Source organism: Meleagris gallopavo, chromosome 11 (genome assembly GCF_000146605.3).
Source record: "Meleagris gallopavo isolate NT-WF06-2002-E0010 breed Aviagen turkey brand Nicholas breeding stock chromosome 11, Turkey_5.1, whole genome shotgun sequence".
In the NCBI taxonomy this organism is placed as follows: Eukaryota; Metazoa; Chordata; class Aves; order Galliformes; family Phasianidae; genus Meleagris; species Meleagris gallopavo.
The window spans coordinates 10,982,890-11,006,598 of record NC_015021.2 but is presented as its reverse complement, the minus strand read 5'-3'; the positions used below and the strand labels follow the sequence as shown (position 1 = coordinate 11,006,598).

Sequence of the window (23,709 nt, the reverse complement as noted above, 5' to 3'; positions counted from 1 at the left end):
ACATAAGCTTCAACAACTCAAACAGAAAAATACTTGCTCCTCATAGACTTCTTCGCTTAGCTATAAAGATGGTCTCTAACTGGTCTACTGATATCAAAACCTGCTTATACACATCCTGCCAGTGAATGAGAGACTAAGGCAAGAAGAAAAGGTAATGGATGAGGGGAGAAAAAAACCCTCTTGCCTAGAAGGGAATCTTCATACCTCTACTATCAAATGCAAAACACTGAAAATGAAAAGCTCAAGTTCTCTAAGCTACTGTTAGGTAAAACAGAGTGAAATATAACAGAAGCCCTGGACAAGAAAAACTGCCATTGCCAGAAGCACAGGATCTCCAGGGAGAGAGGAAATTCCAGCAGCTGATCCACACAAGAGGTTATTTTTCCCTGGAAAACTTCTTGGCTTTCCTTTTTTCCAGAGAAGGGATCAGAGCACATCGTTTTAAACAGTGCAGGATTTGCAGACACTTCCTTCTGTATTCTGCACAGGTAGGGAGTGAATTTTCAGTATCTTTTACACAGCTACACAGAACCAAAATACATACAGTAATTGACATTTGAAGGTGTCAGGCTGTAACAGCAAGAGTGGGAATGTTTTGAAGCATTTCCTTAAACAGGTTCTCAGCTCCCATGAGGTAAGTTCAAACCAAAAGCTGCAACCCCGGGAGTTAAACAAGGGAATGCTTCCTTTAGGAATGACATAAGCCTTCCTCTTCTCTTCCACCTGCTCCTACCTCCGTCTCCCCACAAAATTACCAAATGAAAACATTAATCTCTAAGCGCTGCCTTCATCCCAGAGGCTAAAATAAAGCAAGCTTTTCCAGAGTGCACAGTATACACAATGAGATCATTTAATAAAGCATTCAACAATCACTTCAATAATTAAATGAGTCGAGGAAGATTTTTGCAGAAGTTAAATCAACACTTTGCACTGGCAGAAATCAAGTTCTTAAAATATGGAACATGATTACACATTTTCAATAGCCTTGGGATGAGGTTTCATGCAATACTTGAACCAAACTGTTGGGTTGCCACTGTTGAAAAGCAATCCTTGCTCCTTCCTCCTACTCCTGGCCTCATATTCCTGCTTCTGCCCTTACAACTGCCCATACACTGCTCTGGCCACAGTGAGACTGAAAAGAAAGAGAGAAGACTGGAAAAAGCAGAAGGTGGCAAACAGCCCATCCCTACTGCCCTCCCTACCATCACCTTCCACTGCCACACCACAGACCTATTCTACTTTACTGGCTCAATCGTAATAAAGTATGACTTGTTCATTTCTTTTGGAAAACAGCTGAATCAACACCCAACAACATTTAGTCCTTACACATTTGTTTGGTTTTTAATCAGCACTACAATTTGACAACAATATAGTGGATTACAGTATCATAAAACACTTGCTACCCTCGTCATTGTTTTTACTTATTGCCCAAATGTGTTACCTGAAATCAAAACTTTTCAAGTATCTTAGGAAATGGTTAATTTGAGACTGCAAACACTACCTTGGCTATAAGTTGAACTCCCCAAAGGATATATGAACAACCTCAACTTCAATCAGTGTAATACTATTACCAAAAATACCCAAATCCACAACTACACAAGAAACAGATGATCTCCCACTAGAGATCTGTTTCAAAGAACACAACTGCAAAAAAATGGCATTTGTACAGTACTATCAGTTATGTTTCAGAAGTCAGTGAGGAGCAGCACCTTCAGCCCCTCTAAACATCCCCAGTCTCTGCTGTGAGTGCTGACCTGGCCTGCAGCTGCAGTTCCCTCCTCCTGTGCCTGTACTGCCATTTGGCTTTCTGCCCATGTACACAACCCAGGAAGTCATCTAGCAGTTTCTGAACTTGTTTCCACGTTGCTGGTGTCTGGATGGGCTCCCTGAGGCAGCTCATCCCCTGCCCCACGAGCACAAGGAGCGGCTGTGGGACCACCTGCACAGTAGGACCCCAGCAGCACGCAGTCGGCCCGCACTGCTCTGCACTCGTATCACACTGAAATGCCTTAAAGATGAGGAGGAAAAATGGCTTTTCCAAATTTTCACTTGCAGTGTCCCATGCATCTTTTTGTCTCTAAAAATAGATCTCCCTGCTCAATAAATAACAGGCATTGCTTTCCGATAATTCAACACAAATTCCTTTCCTAAATGAACTCCAAAGATGTCAAAAGAAAAACAGAATGAGATTAAGGCGATTTGCTCTTATAATCGTTGCAAAAATAGAACAAAAGCATCTAATTATGGCAGATGACAGCCAATTTCTTGCCAACGCATGCAATGCCTTAACTGAGCAGTACCAAAATTACCGTGCCCTATTTTGGAGGGGGTGCAGAGGGCAGGGGGAAGGGCTACCTTCTCATCCTTACATTTCTCATTTTTCTATCAGTATTAGCCTGCATTAACAGCCAAATCATACACAACACGCACACAACATTGCCAGTGACCTACTAGAAAGTTGCTATAGCAACGACTGCTTTCAGAAATACATGTTGTGCATTTTAAGTGCCATCATAGCGTAACTCATCTGTCAATTAATAACCGGGGCTCAGAATAACACATCAGATGCACCCAAAAAAGAAAAAAAAAAAAAGATAACATAGCTTTAGGTCTACAAAATGAAATATCTGGAAAGCAATTACAAGTTTAGACTCACACAAACAAACAAAAAATATCTGCTCACATATTTAGCTCTATCTAAAAAAATCTAACTCTTGCATTTCTATTTAAGTGCAAAAAACTCATTAATATGAAAAAAATGCTGCAATTATAAGGGGGAAATCCTTCACATGGATCATTATGAGTCATTAAATGGTCTGAGCTACTTGTAAAATCAACACGTGGAACACAGCTAAAGTAATTTCATTTTCTATTGTTTGTTTTGAGTAAAATCTCCATAATAAGAGAAAAGAACATTGTATTTTAGAATATATGAGGTGGGAACTGGGTATAGAGTACACACTCAGGAACTTTACGCTCAGGAGTGTAAAGTTTCAGCCTCTCCAGACTTCCCAAAATCAGCTGGCAGCGCCTTTCTACAGTAGCAACTGAGCTCAAGGGATAACCCTGAATGAATCCAGATCTGGACACCGACCAGCTTCTGGCTGCGTGTCTTTTAGCTCACTTGGTGATGGCCACCATCCGTGATGCATAACAACAGTAAAGAACCACACAGCCAAGCACTAGCCAGCCCCTGAGACAGACAGCCTCAGGAAAACTCAGCAGTCACAACTGACAGCCTGGCAGGTCTGCCAGCAGCTGCTGACTCAGCAGTTGCTCAGCTCCTCTTGGAAGCGCACGCACCCAGCGCCAAGCTCTGCCTCACCATCTCAGCTGCCACATATCTCCTCTTCCCAGACTCCTTTCTGACCTTTTGAAAGCTAAGCTGAAACAAAGAATATTCTCTGTGTAACCGACAAAGGTTTGTCTGAGAGTCTTGCACTCGGGAGAACCAAACGCTGCCTCTGGCAATGGCGCAGAAACAAACACTGCAGTGCTCCTCAGCTGTGACGTGACCTTGAGAAGCGCTTCGGTTTCCTTTCTCACATCCTCCAAACCCAGTTCAAATCATTTTCTCACATGATAAAGAGATGGAAAGAACAAAAACAAGATGCAAAAACACCCCAACAAACAGTTGTGCATTGTTTTCTGCTTGGGAACACGGAGCTGCCGGCAGCCGGTGCTGTGGGCACAGAGCGGCCTGCTGGGGGCTGAGCATGAGAAGCCCTGCGTTAAAAGCCAGTGTTCACAACAGGGTGAGAGGCGGTGTTTGCCTGCTGCCTGCGGACCACGGGCAGCGCTCACGACACGCAGCACTGACTGAAGAATGTTGTCTGAAGGCGACAGACGACTTCCCTCAACCTCCGCAGTAAGACGCCATGAAGCACAGCCCTGAAAGTTTTGCATCCAGAATTCTGAATTGTTTAAACAGAGTGCGGCTGATGGCAGCTTCCTGAGCCAACCCTTCCCACAACTAGGAAAGAGGCAAGATGTCTTAACCTTGAAAGTTACTTAAACAGTGAGGCTCGTTCACACTTCAATACTTTCTTACTTCTAAACATCAGCATAAATAAATCTATAATAATAAAAACAGCATGCTGGGCAGAAAATTTGCAAAGATGAGTGCTTCCACCCAGGCCAAAAGCAGGGCACAAGGCATCTGTGTGCACGTAGCCATACTGCCCTGGAATCATCTCCAGATCCAGCTCACCCTGACTGCTTCTATTTGCATACGTGAGATTTTGTATCAACGTAACCCTTCAACTCAATTCTTTTTTAAATCCCTGCAGCCAATTTTGAAGAAAAATACCATTTAATCAATTCTTTCTTACCTCCCTTAAAGCCCTCCAGAATTAAGTCGCTGTCCCTGAACACACAAATCCAAGCAAATCTTGGGCTCTCCCCCTGCATCCCAAACGAGTCTCTAGTTTTTATCATGTATGCTGCTTTTGTCTTCATATCTAGAGAAGCTAAGTGCTGCCATTCAGAGAAACAAAATGCATGTTACTAAATGCTACTGTTTTCTTTCTACATAAATTTGCTCTTAAAAATAAGTACCTGAATGGTGATGCTCATCTATGAAAGTACAAGTCACCTTTCAACTCACATTTTTCTTCAGATTGAGCTCAAAAGCCCACGTTAATACCAGCTTTGCTAACAGAATCCCATGAATATAATCTCGCTAACTTAATATGTTAGCACTATCAGGAAAAACTGATTGTTTAAATGAAGTCTTCATGGCTTTTCTCCAATAACCTATTCACCACATACATCATTCTCACATTTTATGCTTCATTCTTAACAGGTAACAGCAATGAGGCTGTGGGACTCATCAGGCTTTCTGCTTTATTTGAAGGTTATGCTTTCTTCTTTCTTAAAAACATTAAAAATTAAAGTGATATTTTCCAGCAATCTCACCATAACTCTATTGCTCATTGGCAATGCATAACACTTTGTGCTGAAGAGCACCAGTGTCCAAGTCTCAAGCATGCTGAATTTTTCCCCAATTGACTAATTAAAAAAAATAGTTCTTAAAGCAGATGAAGTGCTTCTTAAATTAAAATATTTCTCCATAACATTTCACACAATCTATTATGGATGAAGCAGAATGAAACCTTAGTCCCTGCTGCACTGCTCAGTGTGTGTCCCCATCCTGCAACCACTGCTGCCCGAGTGTGACAGGACGAGAGCAGCAACCTTTTCCTTAGAGAAGTATCTTCAGAACTAATGAAAAAGAGTAAACAGTGAAACTATCCCCTCCCAGACAACAGAAAAAAAATCTCATCTCAAAATCTAAAAAATCTCTTATGCAAGGATTTTTCTCTGTCAGTGCAGTAAATGGATTGTGTGGATTTGGAAAAGGCAAGCACAATCATATTAAAAAATAAAATTGCAAGAACAGCCATGAGCCATCCAATGTGATCCTAAATCTGATTAGCTGCCTCACGGCCATTTCTGAGGAGGTACCGATGCATTCTGCTCTTCCTTCTCCTGCCTTTTCAGAAAACCTACTTACTCTGTATTAACCTGTTTTCAAGATTTCCTTCCACAACAAGAACAATATTAATGTTTTCAGGAATCATGAACTTGAAAATCCTTACTGCCATTCCTGCCATTGAGTTTTCTTTTTAGTGTTTGTCTAGTTGAGATTGCTGTGTACTTCTATGCATTCCTTCTGTTTGTCTTTTCCAGCAGATTCATAAGCAATGGAAACAACAACGCCTGTTTCTCCGTGGACTGCTGTCCTGCAACTCTGCATGGATTCTCTAACATGCAACCATTTAATCTTGCTGCTGCTTTCATTGGAGACAGAGGGGCATGGGCGTAGGAGCAGGATGGGAAAGTGAGATTATATCAGTGCCTTCAGCCATCTCCCCTCATAAAAACCATAGGATAATTCTCCTTCCGACAACCCCCTCGTGTCATTCTTTCAAATTCCATTGTAATTGTCCATTGTTTTCAAAAGAAGCATACAGCAATACAGTCTCTCTAATGCATTTATGTAACATGAGATGTTTTACTATAAAAATGAGTTATAAGCCTATTTATTTCAAAACAAATGAAGACCAGAAATTAACAATATGAAAAAACATCCCAAGCAGTGATGCATCTCATTCCCCTGCTGTAACAGCACTGCAGCACCTCCACGGCTGCTGCCCCACTGCACATCATCAGCTGCACTGCCTCACTGCCATAAAAAACCAAGCATAACAAGGAAACATAGAAATGCAAAGCATGATTCTTCCAAAAGTGATATCAAACTACCTGCATGGATATGCATAAACCAAGAAAAAGAAGAAATCCCTCAGGAAAAGTGGTTACGATACTTGTTTTTCCACCCAAGCAGCCTATTACTTGCCAAAAATCCTTAGGCTCCTCTGCTACCTTACAAGTATTTGGAACACATGTGGATGGTCAGATGAGTACTGAAGGTTTGAAAGGACTTGCTCTGGTTCTGAACGCTTTCACACTCCTTACTTTGCATGTCTGCTTTAATGTCTCCCAGAACCCAAAAGAGATCCAAAGAACTATTCTGAATGCTCCAGAGTTTTAGTAGCACAGGATTTAATGCTTATCAATTTATCCTTCTATACTGTGAGCATTTTCTTATTCTAATGGAGGAGAAAAAGGGCTCAGAAATGAAGGAAAGGAGATGCTACAAAGCACTGTTTCCAGCTGACAAGTATTTTTCCTGTAGGTGCATCTCAGGAAGTGTTGTGTTCAGTTACTGGATTATAGGTTACAAAATAAATTGTGATAACCCTTCAAAACGTTGAAGAAGCACTTCAGTACCTCAGCTGACACCAATCCAAAATATAACTGATAAATCTAAAGAACTGACAGCAAACACTAATACCCAGGAAAGACTGGGTTATTTTTCTAAGTGCAGTTTGCTGGGTAATGTGTAACCTCACAAAACTCCACTCCCTGATTGAGAAGCAGTTAGAAAGTCACAATAAATTTCCCAGTGATAAAACAGTACATGAAATATTGCCGTATGAAGGAGTGCCTCCTAATAAAAGAACAAATAATAATGTATTATCCGATAAATTGAATTGTTCCTCCTGACGATAAGAGTTTAACCCATTTGTTTGCTTCCCAATACCTGTGAGACCATTTCCCTTACAAGCAAACACCCGGACCTCCCTCTAGGAGAGCACAGCTCAATGTATAGGTTTGAAGAGACTCCTACGGTGCAGACAAACACTAAGAACTTCGGGCAGCTGTGTGTGCAGAGAACACCTCAGCCTGCTCTACTCAGCACAGCTACCTTCAGACACTGCCCAGCTGACCTCCCGGATCCCAGATGTTCAGAACTGTTATGATGTTTAAATAGAACTATGAGTGCTAAGTGGCTTTCAAGAAATCATAAAGTAAGCTTGGAGGAAAGGAAGTTATTTATGGCTTCCCTGATAATATGCAAAGCACTGCTATGCACAGACGACAATGAAAGCAAATAATTTAATAAATGATTATACAGATGCAGTAAGAGCCAGCCTTCTGGTCTGGTACAAGTTGTTTTTGTCTTCTGAATGGGCTAGCAGCATCATCTCTGCCAAAGAAAAAGCTTCATTTAAAAAAAAAAAGCAACTTTCACATATTAATACTCACACTCTATCTCAATCTGAGTCCATTCTGAGAAATCATGAATTAGTCTATTGATTCCATTCCTCCTTAGAGAAGCACTAAATGGCACATCAGTGCAACCCTGCACACACACACACACACACACACACACAGTGCTCTTGGAGCTCTAGGTACTATTCAGTGGGGAATTTGAGTAGTCAAGGCAATAACCATTCATTTACACAGCTACACGTAGCAACAAAAGGCACTTTCCTATAATTTGAGAGAAAGCCAACTAAATTAATATGCTTATTTTTTCAAAAACATTTCCTGAGGAAAATGCAGTGAGTACTTAAGAGTGGCTGAGAGCAAATTAAAACATTTCCAGTATTATTTGTCCAATGACAAAACATTTATTTTCCTGCTTCGGGTTTCAACATGAGGAAATGAAGCGCCCAACGCCATTAGGGAGCACACATTAACAGTGAGCCAGAACAGCTCAGAATTTTTATACAGAACTTTATTACTGGAAAAAGGCAGCAATTTTTTATACAAACTACCCAGCTAAAGTGGTTACCGCCTCAGCCTTATGCTACAAACCTGCTTACCCACTGGTGCCTCCTGCAGCAGCCCCAGTTCTGAACGGTACAGGCACGTGCTGCAGGAAAAGCACCCACGTGTTAAGCAGGAAGGGGCACATCCTGGTAAGAAGCAAATGAAAAATCCTGATTACAATCAATGGAATTGTGAAAAGCAGCTAAGAAAAGAAGCAGGTGGTAAATCTGAAAGGCATTGTTCTGCTTATCTAATCCAACTCATCAGCACACAAAAGACAGCTACTTTACTGCAAGGAGTGAGGCTGATGGCTCAAAAGCAGTTATAAAATAATTTCTGGGAAAATGTGTTTCCAGGTGACGTGATGCAACTCAGTACTCAAAACACCCCACTACAGGATCTGAACTTCTGAAGAAATTGTAAAGCTAGGGAACTTCTGGCCAGCTTTCCTTGTTTCCCTATGGCTGCTCTGCTACTGTTGGTGCTCATCCAGAGCTCTGCAGGTTGATCAGAGTGGGGGGATATCCTGGTCCTTATCCGGCACAGCTGAGCAGTTCCAGGCACCAGAAGGGACCCCTGGAGTCGGCTCCAGCCAACAGTGAGCTTCTCTTCTCTTCCTGCAGGGAGCTGCCATTACCTCGGAGCAGCAAGCTGACAGCTACAGCAAGGAGAGCTCCAGAGCAGGGTGCCAAAAAGCTTTCATCAGCCGAAGACAAGGAAGCTGCTTGATTAGGCAGAAAAGCGTGGGTTTCATCTCAACCATGATCCCAGGAGCCCTAAACCAGAAAAATCTCCAAAGATTCATAACAGACAATAATTTAGTTTTGAATCCTTCATCAATGGAAGTATACAATTAAACAAACATACCAAGGATTATCTTTTCCAGTTTTAGCAAGGACAAGAGAATATCACCAATTGCACCACGCATGAGAGCAGCCCAGATCCATGTTTCACAGTATTTAACTGAGTCCAATGGAGAGACGTTAACAAGAATTTCAAAGCAGATTCTCCTTGTGCACTTAATCTCATGGCTTGCAGCAGGGTTTTTCCTCATTCAACTTTAATGGATGTTTTAAATTAAAATAGAGTCCTTATTTAGTGCTTAGAGCTTTTATGAACTTTCAGGTTTTACTGGGGCCATTTTAACATTTGGCTCATTCAAAAAATTTTCTGCTTAACATTCTGAATTTGAGTACTTTGCCACTGCAGATTTTTCCAATAGTAGAACAGCTTTTTAATATTACAGATGTAACAGGTTCTCCCATTTAATGTTGTTGAGCTCACCTCCCTACTTCATTACACAGCTCACGTTCAATACCATCCAAATTGCTCGTGGCCCTTTTCATCATTCATTAATTACGTAGCTCAAGTCCAACAGTGCTCTAATCAATTCTGCGTCTGTGGCTGGGAGAAAAGACGAGGAATCTCACCTTTTATTCTCTAACTCAGCAGTGTCTTTTCTACCATTATAACAGTCTTCTCTTGCTTTGTAAATAATGTTTTCCTACATGGATGTACTTCAACATGCACTTGTAAAATCTCTAACAGAACACGTTATGGATGGAACCAACACCTCTGGGCACTTCCAGACATGAACACCCATGACAGCCTGCCTGCTGGGCTCCTGCTGCCTGTGAGGCAACCTGAGAAAGTTGTGCTTTCAAGCTGGGCAACTCTAGAGCCATTTCCATCACTGATTGTTAGATTTAGCAAAAATGTTCCTATATTGGCTCCTGATACTGCTAAAGAGACAAACTGCAACAAATCACCTTTTGGAATGAACCCCTTTAGGTTTATGGCTCCTCCTCTGCAAGACACTCTCCCTACCTGCAGGGTAAAACCTGGCTTTGCTCTGTGCTCAGAGCCACTGTTTTAAGATACGTATGTTGAAAACAGCACACCTTCCTAAGCACTGGGAACTCCTGAATACCAGACTCCCATAGAATTTGGAGTTCACTGCCCATTTAGGGAAAAAAAATCAACACAATTACTTACTAGGTTTTACCACACTTGAGCTTTCCATGTGTTTTTTTTCTTCCTCTTGGTACCTTTTCAGTAAGAAAAAAAAAGGTATGAAATTGACTTCTAAAACTTCTTATTTTTTGCACGTACCATGCAAAACCAGCACTGACTTAACTTCACAAGAAGAATACCAGCAGCAGATCAGACATCTCAGCACAGCCTGCCTTCTCCAGGGGCACACACACCATTCAGATGTGGCTGCACTCGTTCTTTCCTCATTTTGGTTTGTTTCAATGATATATATATATCATTCATATATAACCAGTTTTCTCCCTGGTTTTACACTACAAATTGGTAACGTAGCACACAGCACTGAATTCAAATAAGTTTTCCCTGCCCTGCAGCATGGCTGCTTATGTCTTCTACCTGTGTTTGGTCTCAGACAGAGCCCGAGCCCTCCTGGTAACACAACTCGTATGACACCAGCTAACAAACAGACGACTGGTCAAGAAAAAGCACCCTAAGATGACAGACTTTGCACGCATTTCTATCACGTTCACTAGCCCACATCAAAACAATGCAATCAAGTTGCCACCCTCCTGCAGTAAGACTGAACGTCCTTCCCTGCTTGCAGGCGATGCAGACAGTCATCACAGGGACATCGACTGACCAAAGATCAATACTTTCAAAGCCCTGTTTCTGTGCGACAGAACTGCAGCTTTTAATGAAAAATCTGTTTTAATGCCAACCATCCCAGCAAAGCCAGCAGTGCTGAGCACTCAGCCCTTCCTCTGCAGCCACAATTCAGGGACTTCTTCAACACTTCAGTGCTCGCATTTTATTCAGAAATTAAATGCAGTCAATATAGCCATCTTCCATCTGGATACACTGGACAGATCAAGAGAAAGCCAAACGAGACAGTTCTTAGTTAAATCAACATTTCCTGTGCTGAAGCTACAAACACCTCACCAGCATTCAGAGAGCAAAGCTAAGGAACTCGTGTTTTAAGCTTAACAGTGCCAATACCAACAGGTACAAAAGCCTTAACCATCAGTTTTTGGTTATTCTGCAGTAGCAGTGATTCACTAAAGCAGTGAGCACCACGCAGCAGTTGCTGTAGCAGAAGCACCCATGTGTTCTACGAAGCCAAAGGACACTTGAACATGAAAACAATTTTGGCAGAGACACTTGAAAGAGGTTGTCACGTTAAGTAGGAACTGACCTCCCTCAACTAACAAGAGAATCATCTGCGAGAAGTGAATGATTAGACAAATTGCCAAAGGAAGAAAAGCCCTGAATGTAATTCATCAGAAAAAGGAGAACCTGAACATGTTGTACAGCACAACTTTCTGCTAGGAGAGTTTAAAATACTTTTCATTTGTACATGAACTTTTGAAAGGATGTTTATTATTGACTGTTCTCTAACACAATGTACATTTGTAACCTACCTGCCAGTGCCCAGACTTGCTACAATCAGGCTGCCTTACAAGGAGATGGAGGAGATGATCACTGTGGTAAATTTTGGCTTGCATGGTTGCCTGAAATCAACACACTGTTGTCATGACAAGCCCAAGGTAAAACCAAAGGGAACATCTGAGGTGTGTGATTGCTTTTCTGAGCAGAGTACTTATATTTTGTTGAACAGCCCACTCCGGGTTACAGAAGAAAATGGATCCTTGGGGTGAGAAAGACAGCAGCAGTTCTCACAGACAGGACTGATGGCAGAGCATCTGGTTGGCTCGCTGGTCTCATTCCTGCTCCTCACATCAAAACATCCACTTCCCTGCTGCCAATGGCAAGAAGTTCTGATTCAAGCTGCTATACCCCATGCTTAGTCCTCCAGCTCCTGCTTCCACTCAGGCTAGAATGCCTTTCTTTTTTTTAAACATCTTCCTTTCCAGTGAGGAGGAGTAGCAAATTAGGGACACACAGCACAAGCTTTCTTTTTTCTGAAGGTGGGGGGCTTTGCAACTATTAGAATTGACTTACTAATCAATAGACTCACCAAGCCTATTGATTGATGGCTCAAACACAGCCAATGTGAAAACCCTCTGGAGGGGCAGGAAACAGTTCTGGAGATTGAACAGGGAACAGATTCTCCCAGATCTTCTGAAGTCGAAACAGAACAGAGCAGAAGATAAACCAGCAGTGGAATTGTGCACTGTGCTCATGAAAGCAGAGCACAAGACGAATGGCTTCTGAAGCAAAGACGTGAAGCTCAGGCACGACGTAACATATGACTCTGTCAAGGAGTCAGAGAGGGCATCTGCCTTTTCTTTTTGCCTTGGATAACTGAGAGCTCTGAGAAGGGAAAGTAAACAAGAGATTGATGAATCTTCTCGACTGTTCTTCTAAGTATCTATGAAATATATTGCCAAGGTAAACGACATAATATGAGCTGTATTTTAGAAGAATAAAGTACTGCTGGCCTCTGAGTTGCAGCAATAGAGAAGAAATTCATATTCTCAGAGAACAGCCAGGTGAGTGGAGAAGCTGTTTGCTCCTCTACTGTTTGCTGCTGCACCTAGGAAGGTCCTCAACTACAGAGCAAAGCCCCACTGCACTGAGAGCCACAGCACAGAAGCAAAATGCCAGCTGCTTTCCCACCTCCAGACAAACCTCAGTATCACAATTATTATACATGAGACCACAAACTGCTCTTTAACTCGCAGAGGTACCTGTCTTCCTGCATGCCTTTACTGACAACCACCACCAAACACACAGCAGAGCAAGACACAGCTAACGCTGCTGGGAGCTGTGGGGTAACAAAGAGCACAGGCGGGGGAAAGGAAAAAAAGCTGCTTCAATCACTGTCACCACGGGTTTCTCAGTACTGAAAGACTCGTTCATCTGCTATCAATCCGTCTGTCGAGGAATTCCAAATTCATGCAGAAAAGCAGAACGGCTGCGGTGGTTGCTGATGATTCCACATAGGCAGTCAGCGTCCAACAGCCAAGGGAACCCCATGATACCCATCCCTGGTACATGAGAGCTGCACAGACACTGCTTCCCCACCACAGCCCAGGCCTGCAGCACCCCGCAGTGTTCCGGGGGGGACGGGCTGATCCATCAGAGGCCGGCACTCAGGGTGACAGGAGGGCAGCAAAGGTGACAGCACTGATTGTCACCCAGTGAGATAAAGAGATAAACACCAATCTACAACAAAAATACACTAAGAAACCACTGGGCACGGTCATCAATATTGATCTACAACATGAACAAAAGCCAGGAAAGACTAAGAAACGCAAAACGGTATCATTGTAAATTTAATTTTTCATCCCATTTCTATCAGGAGCCCACAGAAAATTTAGCTTGTAAACATATTAAGAGACCATATCAAAATAAACAGAAAAGGAATGAAATCTAAGTACAGCTCATCCCACACATAATATTGCACAGTACCACTTCCATACTGTGTCTAACTAATTCACTTCAGACCACACATGGATAGGAAACAAATAATGTTATTTGAACATGCTGGGACCCAAATAGTTATTAAATAAATGTTGTTAATTAAGACGTAACTGAAAGGTTGGCTTCAAGACTCAAGCATATCCACAGTACAAAAGCAGGCCTCCAGCATGAGAGACACGAGCTGCACACACAGTGTTGGAAGACAGCAATTATCCACACGCATCTTAGAGGAAGATTTTAAAAGCAGTGACTACATTCCCATTAAATGTTCCCAGTAAAATCCCTTTTACACTTTTTTGCACAATTTTTTTCACTTTTTCCCTTTTTTTTCTTTTTTTTTTCCCCTCCCGTTAAGGTGCTTCTATACTTTCACCACAATAAAGTAAATCCTCTTTCTGTATTGTTGGAGATAGTCATAAGGATCTGTACTACTTTACAGTAACAAAGAAAAGAACATCTAAAATCAAAGGACGTGGAGAAGCGACGTTCCACGTATGCTTTCAGCAGCTTAATTCTGAGCAAACAAGGCAGCCTCTCTTTACCTCTCTTCATGAATACTGAAGGCTGCAGATAATCAAATGGCAACAGACAACTGCATGGGGCAACAGCATCCAGATGGAAGGTCCTTATTCCCCCAGACAAGAGCAAGCAAGAAAGCCACAGCTCCTGAGCAATCAACCACGGCCAGGCAAGAAGCCAGACAAACAGGTATTGTGCCTCTCGCTAACCAGGCAGGGCAGCTGCTTCTGCAGAGGGCAGATATCCATTTGTCCCATGCAGGTTCCCATCTTGTCCCTCTCATTCCCCGTGTGGGAGGAGGACGAACGCAGCTTTCTGAATGGCAGAACCAACAGTGACCCGGGCGTGTGCAGGCAAAGGCAGAACCTGCAGCACTGGCAAAGCCTTGTCTGAGCTGTGCACAAGAGAAGCACCTCTGAGCCACGCAGCCTGTGCAGAGCTCTCCAAAACATGTCGGCACAGAGCAATCACCGGCACCTACACACCACCAGCATCACAGCATGGTGCCCAGCTGGGCTCCAGGAGGCAGGATAGGAACTGATGGGGGAATGTGCGCTCAGCAGTGAGCGGGGTCAGGAAGCATGAGAACAAGATCTGTGAGGAAACACTGGGAACTGGGACATAAGACATGCAATTTGTGGTAGAGATCAAGGGAGAAAATGGTTCATCAGGAACAGCTGGGTGTGACCAAGTCAGGTTACTGCAAAATTTGTCAGTTACACAGCAGGAAAAATCAAACAAAAAAGCAGCGAGAATAAAAAGCACTGAAATAATCTGCTTAAGAAATGCAGCGGAATTCCCAGCAATTAAGAGATTAGACAAGCACCTGTCAAGAACGTGGTAAATGACCTTCCCCGAGACAGAGCAAGAGACTAACGCAAGGTCTCTCCTTTTTTGTTGTGCTCAGCATTGTCCTGGAACAAAGAATGCCCAAACAGAGCTGGGAAGTAAAAGTAAAGAACCACTGCATGCAACTCCTTACAATAAAGACACAACATTAGATAGAGATCTCAGGATGCTACAGCTTTCATCTCTCTTAGTGGCTGTAAGTGCAACGTGGATTTGGATTCCAAGCTATATGGCTGGAAATGCCAGCAAAACAATCAGTGAAAATATTAAAAACCAGAATGACTAGATATAAACACATTTTAATAGCCTCCACAGTAATAGTTTTCATTAGACAAAACTTCAAAGGTAAAAATCTGTACAGGATATCTTCCCTCACTGGAGCACGCCCTGCTTAGAGGACAGAGCTGTGTCTGAGTTATAAATGAAAATGATAAATGTTCTGCAATTCCTCGAAAGCAAACTCAGGATTCTAAAGGGAAACAACTGCAAGGCAAAACAGGAGCCCAGCTCTCTGCTGGTGAGCAAGCTGCTAGAGGGCTGCAGAACCAACGTTACATTAAACCCTTAACCACCTCGACGTTCTGAGCTAGGGATCTTCAAGAAAACATACTGCAAAGCTAAAACAGGAAAATCATAGAATCCTAGAATGGCCTGGATTGAAAAGGACCACAATGCTCATCTCATTCCAACCCCCTGCTTTGTGCAGGTCACCAACCAGCAGCCCAGGCTGCCCAGAGCCACATCCAGCCTGGCCTTGAATGCCTCCAGGGATGGGGCATCCACAGCTTCCTTGGGCAACCTGTTCCAGTGCCTCACCACCCTCTGGGTGAAGAACTTCCCCCTAATATCCAACTTAAACCTCCCCTGTCTCAGTTTAAAACCATTCCCCCTTGTACTATCAAGAAAATTCTAATGAAGTGGAGAGTAAGACTAGAGGTTGTAAAGAAAAGAACGTGGGGAATGCAGGGCGAGCTCCATTTTTCTCATCACATATAATCAGGATGTTTAGATTGAAAGAAAAAAATCAGCATTAGAGCCACTGGGCTCCAGCAGTGAGTGCACTGCCAGCCACCAACAGACAGCATCATCCAGCTGCTCCCCAGCCCATCAACCTCTCAGCTGCCGTAAGATTCAGCAGAGCAAAATGGACAAGATCCACACACAGATGCTTCTGCTTGTCGTTAAGTGCACTCTGAAGCACTAACAGCTCAGTTAGTTCTTCTCAGCAAGGCTAAAAGCAGTTTGCATTGTTCTTGCCCTTCCTTGAACACCACGCTCTGCCCGCACACAGCAGCGCCCTGCTGGCTGTGATCACTGTGCTGTGCTGCTGCTAGTTCAAGTTCCTCCTCTGCCAAAACAAATGTTCTCTTCCAAACAAAGTTAGAAAAAACATTTGTTGGCTATTTGTGTTCACAGTAACTTGCATGCTTTGGAAGCAACATGAATGCAGCATAAAGATACCAACAGCGAGAACTCAATGACAGCCCACAAAGAACTCAGAGCCTTGCTTCCCAGCCCTGGAAGTTATGTTTAAGATAGTCTGGTGCTCAGGGGACGCCTTGTGTTTACACCACAACAGACTGGTGTCTGTCATAGCCCCATCCTTCCTGACAAAACTGGAAGGATGCAGTGTAGGTTACTCTCAGCGAGGCAGATGCAATCTGTTCTTTCTGTAAAAGCTGCACAACGATGAAATCTGCTAAGTGCAGATCCACTCTGAAGAACCTATCTCGTGGCCTCTGCCAAGCTAGCATCCACTGTTTTGCAGATGCTTACACACCGGTCACTTCAGGGATTCATTCACTCACAGTAGCAACGTGCAGCTCCCACATGAAAGCCACAGAACAGGGCAGCTACAGCTCTTGGCTCTGAAGAAGGAAAACTCAGCAGAATTTTCCCACTGAAATACTTAAGGGGAAAAAAGTGGACCAAAAAAAAAAAGAGCCTTTATCTCATACTCAGGAATTAATTTGAATAATTTTTGTTGTAATATAATCAGCCTGCAGCTCTGAGTCTGGTGCAGGAATGTGCAGTGCAAGGTCTGTGTGCTGTGGGGAGCAGGATGCAACCCCATTGCCTGCTGTGGCCACGTGCCAGATGGCAGCAGAGGGGCAGACCGACAGAACAGCAGCTGACATGGAAGCGTTGGGTGCAGCAAAGGGGTAGCACTGAATTCCTCTGTGCAGAAAAACTGGCACCCAGGGATGTTCATCAATGCTTGCTGAACACCGATGGAGACCAACAGTGGGTGCAGCACGGCGAGGTGGTGGCTGCTGTGTTTCAGCAGTGGCAACAGCAGTCATTTCCATGGGTGCAGATGCTTATGAGCACGGCATGCAAGCTCATGTTCATCCCTGGTAAAAATGCAGAGCTAGCAGTGGTGACTGCTGGAAAACAGCAAATTCCCAGCTATGAAACACTATCAAATGGCTCTTTGTAGCTGTAGTAGTTTCTGTGGATATAAATAGGAAGCATTACTTTCAGAGCAACCTGTGTATATTCCCCCATTTTCCAATTATGCATTCGCTCCTCTGCAGATCCCATAAGCTCTGCCTGTGTCACACTCACCCTTTCCAGCAGCAATGAACCTGGTCATACATTCACAATTCAAACAACCCACGTTAAACCAACTGTGCCTTGTAACATCCAGCAAAGGCTCTGTGCGCTGTTCAGCAGTCTGTAGGTGAAGGGATCAGAGGTGGGGAACTACAGATCAGTTCTGATTGCCCCACACACTGAATGCTTTTTGTGGTCACAGTCACAGAGAGTCATTATCTCGTGTCAGGAGCTTGAATGCAAACAGGACTTACAAAGGAGCAACAGGTTGCCTTCAGGACAAAGGCAGATACAATGGTTAAACTGCAGATGTGGGTGTTATCAAAGCATGACTTTAGGTCAAGGAAGTTGTTTGAGGGAGATGCAACAAAGGAGCTGCCTGCCAAAAATATTTATGAGCAAGTAAGAGTTGAAAGGGTTATTCCCAGCTGCCTGTTTTACAATTACATCTACTACATCAGTGACACAAGAGAGCAGTGCCTCAGAATCTAGCACAGAAAACACAGGTGGTTTTTGGCATCACTTGGGCAGACTCCAAGCTCTGCACAAAGGCTACGGACATTCCAGCAAGTGGAGCATTCCCACAGGCAGTGCCCATGATGAAGCCCTGGCAGAAGTCTCAGAGAAAATTCTCTGAAGGTTTTAACAGGATACACCTTCAAGCTTTAGCAGCTTCATAAAAACTCATTTGCCCAGAGAAAACGAAGTGTCCATGAAGTAATGGCATCTACAACTGATAGTCATTTGAGTTGTTGTAAATGGGACGTTATTTGCTTCCTTGGTTTCTCACTCCACATCGATACCCTTGCCTCTTCACCCCCAATGTCCCACCTGGTCACTGACAGACCAAAAAACAGAAATAAGAAACCAGAAGAGTATGGCATAAGAAAGAGCAGTTTGTTTTACCAGATTTAATGGCTGTGGCAGTAACAAACATTTCAACTCAAAGACAAGGTATTCCCACCTCAACAGTCAGTCCAGGAAACACAGCAGCCACTCAGCAGGGCTTTCATTCCGCAGCACCAGTATACAACCCTTCAACGTACTGACAGAAAGGCATGGAAACATTCCTTTGCAAAGTGTAAGACACAGCTTTTCTTTTCTGTTGGGAAGAAAAACATGTATTACAGTCTGATACTGAAATACACATTTAAAAATGCAGGGAGCAGGGCATTTTGTTTCCATTCCTTCTCTGACAGCATTGGTAACACGGTTCCACTTGAACTCCAGGATGTTTGATAAGACCTGACTTCAAGTTCTCACTGTCATCCAGCATAAGGACAGCACTGCCAGAATCCACACTGGCTGCTTTTAATGAAATACAACATGCAGCATCTCTCCTCATCAGGGTCAGAACACATCCAGCACTTTGTGTAGCTCAGTAATTAGCATTCAAAATTACCTACAACACATTTTGAGACAAAGGAAATTTCAGCACTGCCTTCACCACTTTGGCAAAGAAAGCTGTTCCATATGCAGCTCATGGAGGTGACAGCTGATAGAGGGGTTAAACAAACGACCCAGGTGAGGGAAGAAGGCAAGAGATGTGTGCAGACCTATGGAAGTGACACATCTTCTGACCCAGCATACAGACCCTCTTCTTTGTAGGAAGATGAGAGAAAGGACATTATTGGTGCATTTGATTTGTGTAAAGGCAAGTGGAACAATCAGCTGGAGCTTAGGTATGTCATGGGGAGAGCTTCGAAGAGTTGAAGAAACACACTGGAGCTGTGGAATAGGAAGGAGATGAAGAATGAACGAACTACGGTCTGGAACTACAAGGGCAGAGGATCCAGAACATCAGTGTCACAGCTGCCCTTCAGAAGCCTTGGCAGCTATTTGTACTGCTTTAGCTCTCTGCCTTTGCTCACACTACCACGCTGTACTACATGATTTATTTCATGATATTTATGGTATCACCACAATTAAGCACTTTTAAACTCATCCTCCAGAAACGGACCTACACAACTGTATGCTGGGTGCGCGCCCTTTTTTCTGTTTTCCTCTAATTCCCATTACCAATAATTTTCAATCCGTGGACCAATTCCTCCTAAATTCAGCAAAACAGAAATCCCAGCATATGCTCTCATCAATTTACAACATTTACTTTTTAAAGGAGATTCTTCGTTTCTCTTTGCCAGGTGTCATTCTACTAAAGCAAGGCTGCAGGAACACAAAGTGATTATGAGACACCAAAGAAGCCACGCAATGACAGCCTTTGAAAATTCTCCCATGCAAAATGGTGCTTGCTCTTATGGGCTGTTAGAGGTTGTGCCCACCCTCCCACCCAGCAACACGATGTGACAGCCTAACGAGCCTGTTAATAGAAATGATCCCAGAGACCATGGCAGTAGATAGCAGATAAATGACAGCATAAGAAAGGGCACACCAATGCTGCAGGAAAGCTGAATTTCACAAGTCTGTGGGATTTCTCTACAAGATTTTGCTTACCCACATGCCTACTGACTCTTCTTGATTCAACCCACCTTCATTTCTAAGAGACATTGAACAAGCTTCTTCACAGAAGGCTCTCAAGGAGAATAAGCTGCCATGGCAACCACAGGCCTGGCACCAGGGGTTATCTTGCTGTGGGCAGGAAACTGTGCAGGAACAAATGGCCATTTCTGACAGAGCTGATGTCAACAGTGAAGTCTCACAGAGCAGGACCCAAACTTTGAGGCGTTGGTAAGAATGTCCGTGTGGAAAAGGAGGTAACAGCTGAAGTGACAATTTGCTGGTAACACCCAGTTCCTCCTGGTGCTGCAGGCAGGGGCAGCAGCAAAGAACAGAAGAGCCAGCACAGACTGAAACGATGGCAAAGCTGGGTGGGGGGATTCAGCAGTGAGATACCCATAGGAACACACAAACACTGCCCCAAGCTGAACACAGCTTCGAGGGTAAGCACACACATCTGTGCCCCTCTGCATCTCCCACCTGAGGAAGGTGGAGTCTTAACCCTTCAGAACAATTCCTCCCAAAGAACACTGTTGTGTTGGCCTTGCATCACTTCTACAACACCCGATTCAGGTCACTCACCTGACAGGAAAACCCCTCTCACTGCAAGCACTGAGAGTTTGTCAGATAGCAAACCCAATGGGAAAGGGAAGGGGCCTCTTGGAGCTGCAGCAGGCTGTCACATCAGCTCAAGCATCCCGTGCAATTCCACGTGCAGAAACAGTTCTCATGGTCCTGGTGAGCACTAGGAGCAGCCGTGCAAAGCCTGCATGCTTATTACTCACTTAGATGGAATTCATTAGTCATTTCCAGATGAAGTTGTATTTTCCAGCGTTAAACACTAACACATTGGCGTCCTCCTGCTCCTATGGGATTCCAATCCTGAAAAGGAGAGGAAACCCCCCTGGGAGGGCAGCGACAGATTCTCATCTTGGCATCCAACTTTTGTTTCCAAAAACCATAACACATGCTATTCCCTACTGTTAAAAACAAACAAACAAACAAAAAAAACCCATGCATTCAAGATGGATTGTTATTACTTTTATTGTAGAAAATGTCTGACATTACGGAACACTTCTGACACACAGATCTAGTCCTGTGCACCTCCACAAAGAACGTTCTTATCCCATGAGCCAAACCATCTGTCAGTGCTGTTTCCCCCTCAGCTAACCTGCCAGCACCACACCAGTGTGCTGTGTGCTCACAGAACACAGGCTCACTTCATTTATTTATAGAATAAACGGCACTTATTCTGGTGAACTCCTGCACAGCAAGGAACACGGCTGCCCATACAGCTCTGGGGAACCACGGGAACAAGCTGCCTTCCAGCTGGGAGGGCTGAGCAGGGCACCCTCTGCCTCGTCCCTTTTAAGGGGATGTTTTCTTCTGATACAAAAGTGCTTTGGAGGTTGTGTAAATGAAATGGACAAGGTTTATACCGAACTACGTTTCAAACTGGGGTATGTGGTATCGCCTGGGCTCAGTAAAGATATCTTGGCAAAGGACATCTATTTCAAGCATGCCGTTGTTACTAAAAAGCATTCTAAAAGGTTTCCTGCAGAGATGTGAACGAAACACCTTGCCAAATCATCACAAGCTCAGGTCCTTGTAATGCCAGAAAAGGACCCAAGTTGTGGGCTGTTCTCTCACAAACGAGACAAGTTGGCAAGTGGTGAAACCATCATCTGCACTGAGACTGCCAGCAATTGGGAAGTAGCTACAAAATCAGAGCTAAGTCTGAAGGCTGACAGAAATGCCCCAGTGCAACTCCTCCTCCTCAGCTCTTTCATCCAGCCGAAGGGGGTGCTCACCTTAAAATAATTAAGATGATGAGGAGGGATCTTCCCAAAACAACACCTGCCTCAGGAAGTACATTTTCACACTAAGTTGCAACATGAAGTCATAATGTTCTCTAAACCTCCCATTGCCTAGAGGAACAAAGAGAGATCTTTGCATTCTGATCACATAATCAACACCAAAACTAACCAAGTGAAATCAGTTTGGAAATGAAAGATATTGTGAAGAACGAAGTGTATCCCTACATCCGGAACAGAATCAACAGAGCTGCGTGTTGTGAACACAAACCTTGTCAGACCTCCCTCTCCCTTCCACGAAAGAAAACCAACTCTGTGCCTTTCTGTTCCCAGCCAACAGACAGAACACAGTTACGCTGCAAACAAGTAGCTGGCCGCTTGCAATGGGAGAGTTCCAGAGCTCCAGGTTAAGTGAGCGACTGAAAGTAAAACCCCCAAACTTCAAAAGAAATGAACAAATCACTATGCATTTAACACCTTTTGGCTGCCATTGGGAATCCTGAAGCAGATCTGTTGGATTTAGAGAGGCATAGCCTCATTCCAGGCTTCGAGCAGTGCAGTGGGGCTTTACCCAAACGAGGGCACTTCAGGAAACTGGGAAAGCCGCAGGGCAGAGGCCAGCTGCCTATCCTGACACAGCACCACGTCCAAATTCACCCTCTGCCACCCCTACACGCTGTAAGCAGAGGAGGAGCCAACTTTGTTGCTCCTGGTACGTCGTGTGCTACCTGCAGAATTTTCAGATCTTCAGAGGAGTGTTTGAGTCATTTTTGCATCCCACCAGAACATCATTTACAAATGTTATGGTGAAGGTATGTCCTTATCCCAGCAACAAAACTTTCCTTAGTAAGTCATCACAATTAAGCGTTTCTCTCCCACCACATCTTTATACTCCTCCAGGCTCAACTGCCTGCTAAAATTGTATTTAAACGCCAGCATTTAGTCATCTTGTAGCACAGCAAGCCTTTGCAACAAAGGGAACGAGCAAGAAGGCAAGCCAGAGGTATATATTCTTCTTTGGGAAAGGGTATTTTCCAGTCAGGAATATTCACCCACTGAGTCCCTAAACATCCTGAGTTACTCATTTTGACGATGCATCAAATATTTAATGCTCATAAGCCTTCCCAGCTCACAGAAGGTGCACTGTGCATACAGCAGGTGTGATATAAAATGTATGCAACATGAAGACAGCAGAGCATGGAGACCTCCTCCATAGGGCTGGGGATACCAGCTGCTCTGCAAACCATTGCCCAGCATGTTGCTGTACAGGTTTGGCCACATCAGTAGGATAAGGGGAAGCAGTATAGACAGTGAGCTGCCATGTGCTGAGGAGGTGCTCTGAGCTCCTCTGCCTCCAAGCAGCCCCACTCTGCACCGCTATCTCCTGCTGCTCCATCGGAGTCCATTGGCCGGGCAGTCCTACCAGAGGCACCCTGTTCCACAGCTCCTGCTCCCCACCATGCCGTGCCACAGGGCAGTTGTGCTGGGGAGGTTTGCACCACGAGCAGCACTTCTCACAGTGCCCACCAACAGCTCATCATAGCACTACCAGGAAAACAAACCGGCCTCTGGTTCCACAGGAACTTCTTTACACGGCCTTCTGATCCAATGCTTTCCTCCAACCGCCCAGTGGGTCAGACCATGCGAACACACACCAGGTAACTTTGTTAGGTGCAGATGAACAGGAACTCAGCGCACGGGGCAGAACTACTTTGGGTCCGGGGAAACCACGGTGACCCTCCTTATCTCTGCTGAGGTAACACAGGGAAGTTGGGCAAGGCCTGAGATGTGGCACCCGCCGTGCCCACAAGGACAGCCGCCTTTTGTGCCTCAGCGAACAGAGCTACTGGATGAGCCCTGCAGCACCGAGACACGGGTACCCAGCGAGCAGCTCCGCTCAGCTCCGTGACGCGCACACAGCTGCCGAGAACGGCATTTCTGGACGCCGCTGCGGGCACCGCGGCCGCTTTCCTCTCCCGCCGCTCCCGCCCCGATCCCGCCCGTTCTCTGGCGCAGCGCG

At 44.3% G+C, this 23,709-nt stretch overlaps 1 protein-coding gene across 1 annotated transcript in view; it reads right to left on the bottom strand.

The window, feature by feature from the left end:
- The window catches only part of LOC104912652 (cohesin subunit SA-1-like), a 58,524-nt gene extending 38,840 nt beyond the window's left edge, over positions 1 to 19,684 (bottom strand). The window contains exon 1 of the mRNA XM_010716721.2: positions 18,386 to 19,684. The gene's annotated coding sequence lies outside the window, so the exon portion shown is untranslated. The remainder of the gene's footprint in view (positions 1 to 18,385) is intronic.
- Positions 19,685 to 23,709: the final 4,025 nt, after the last annotated feature.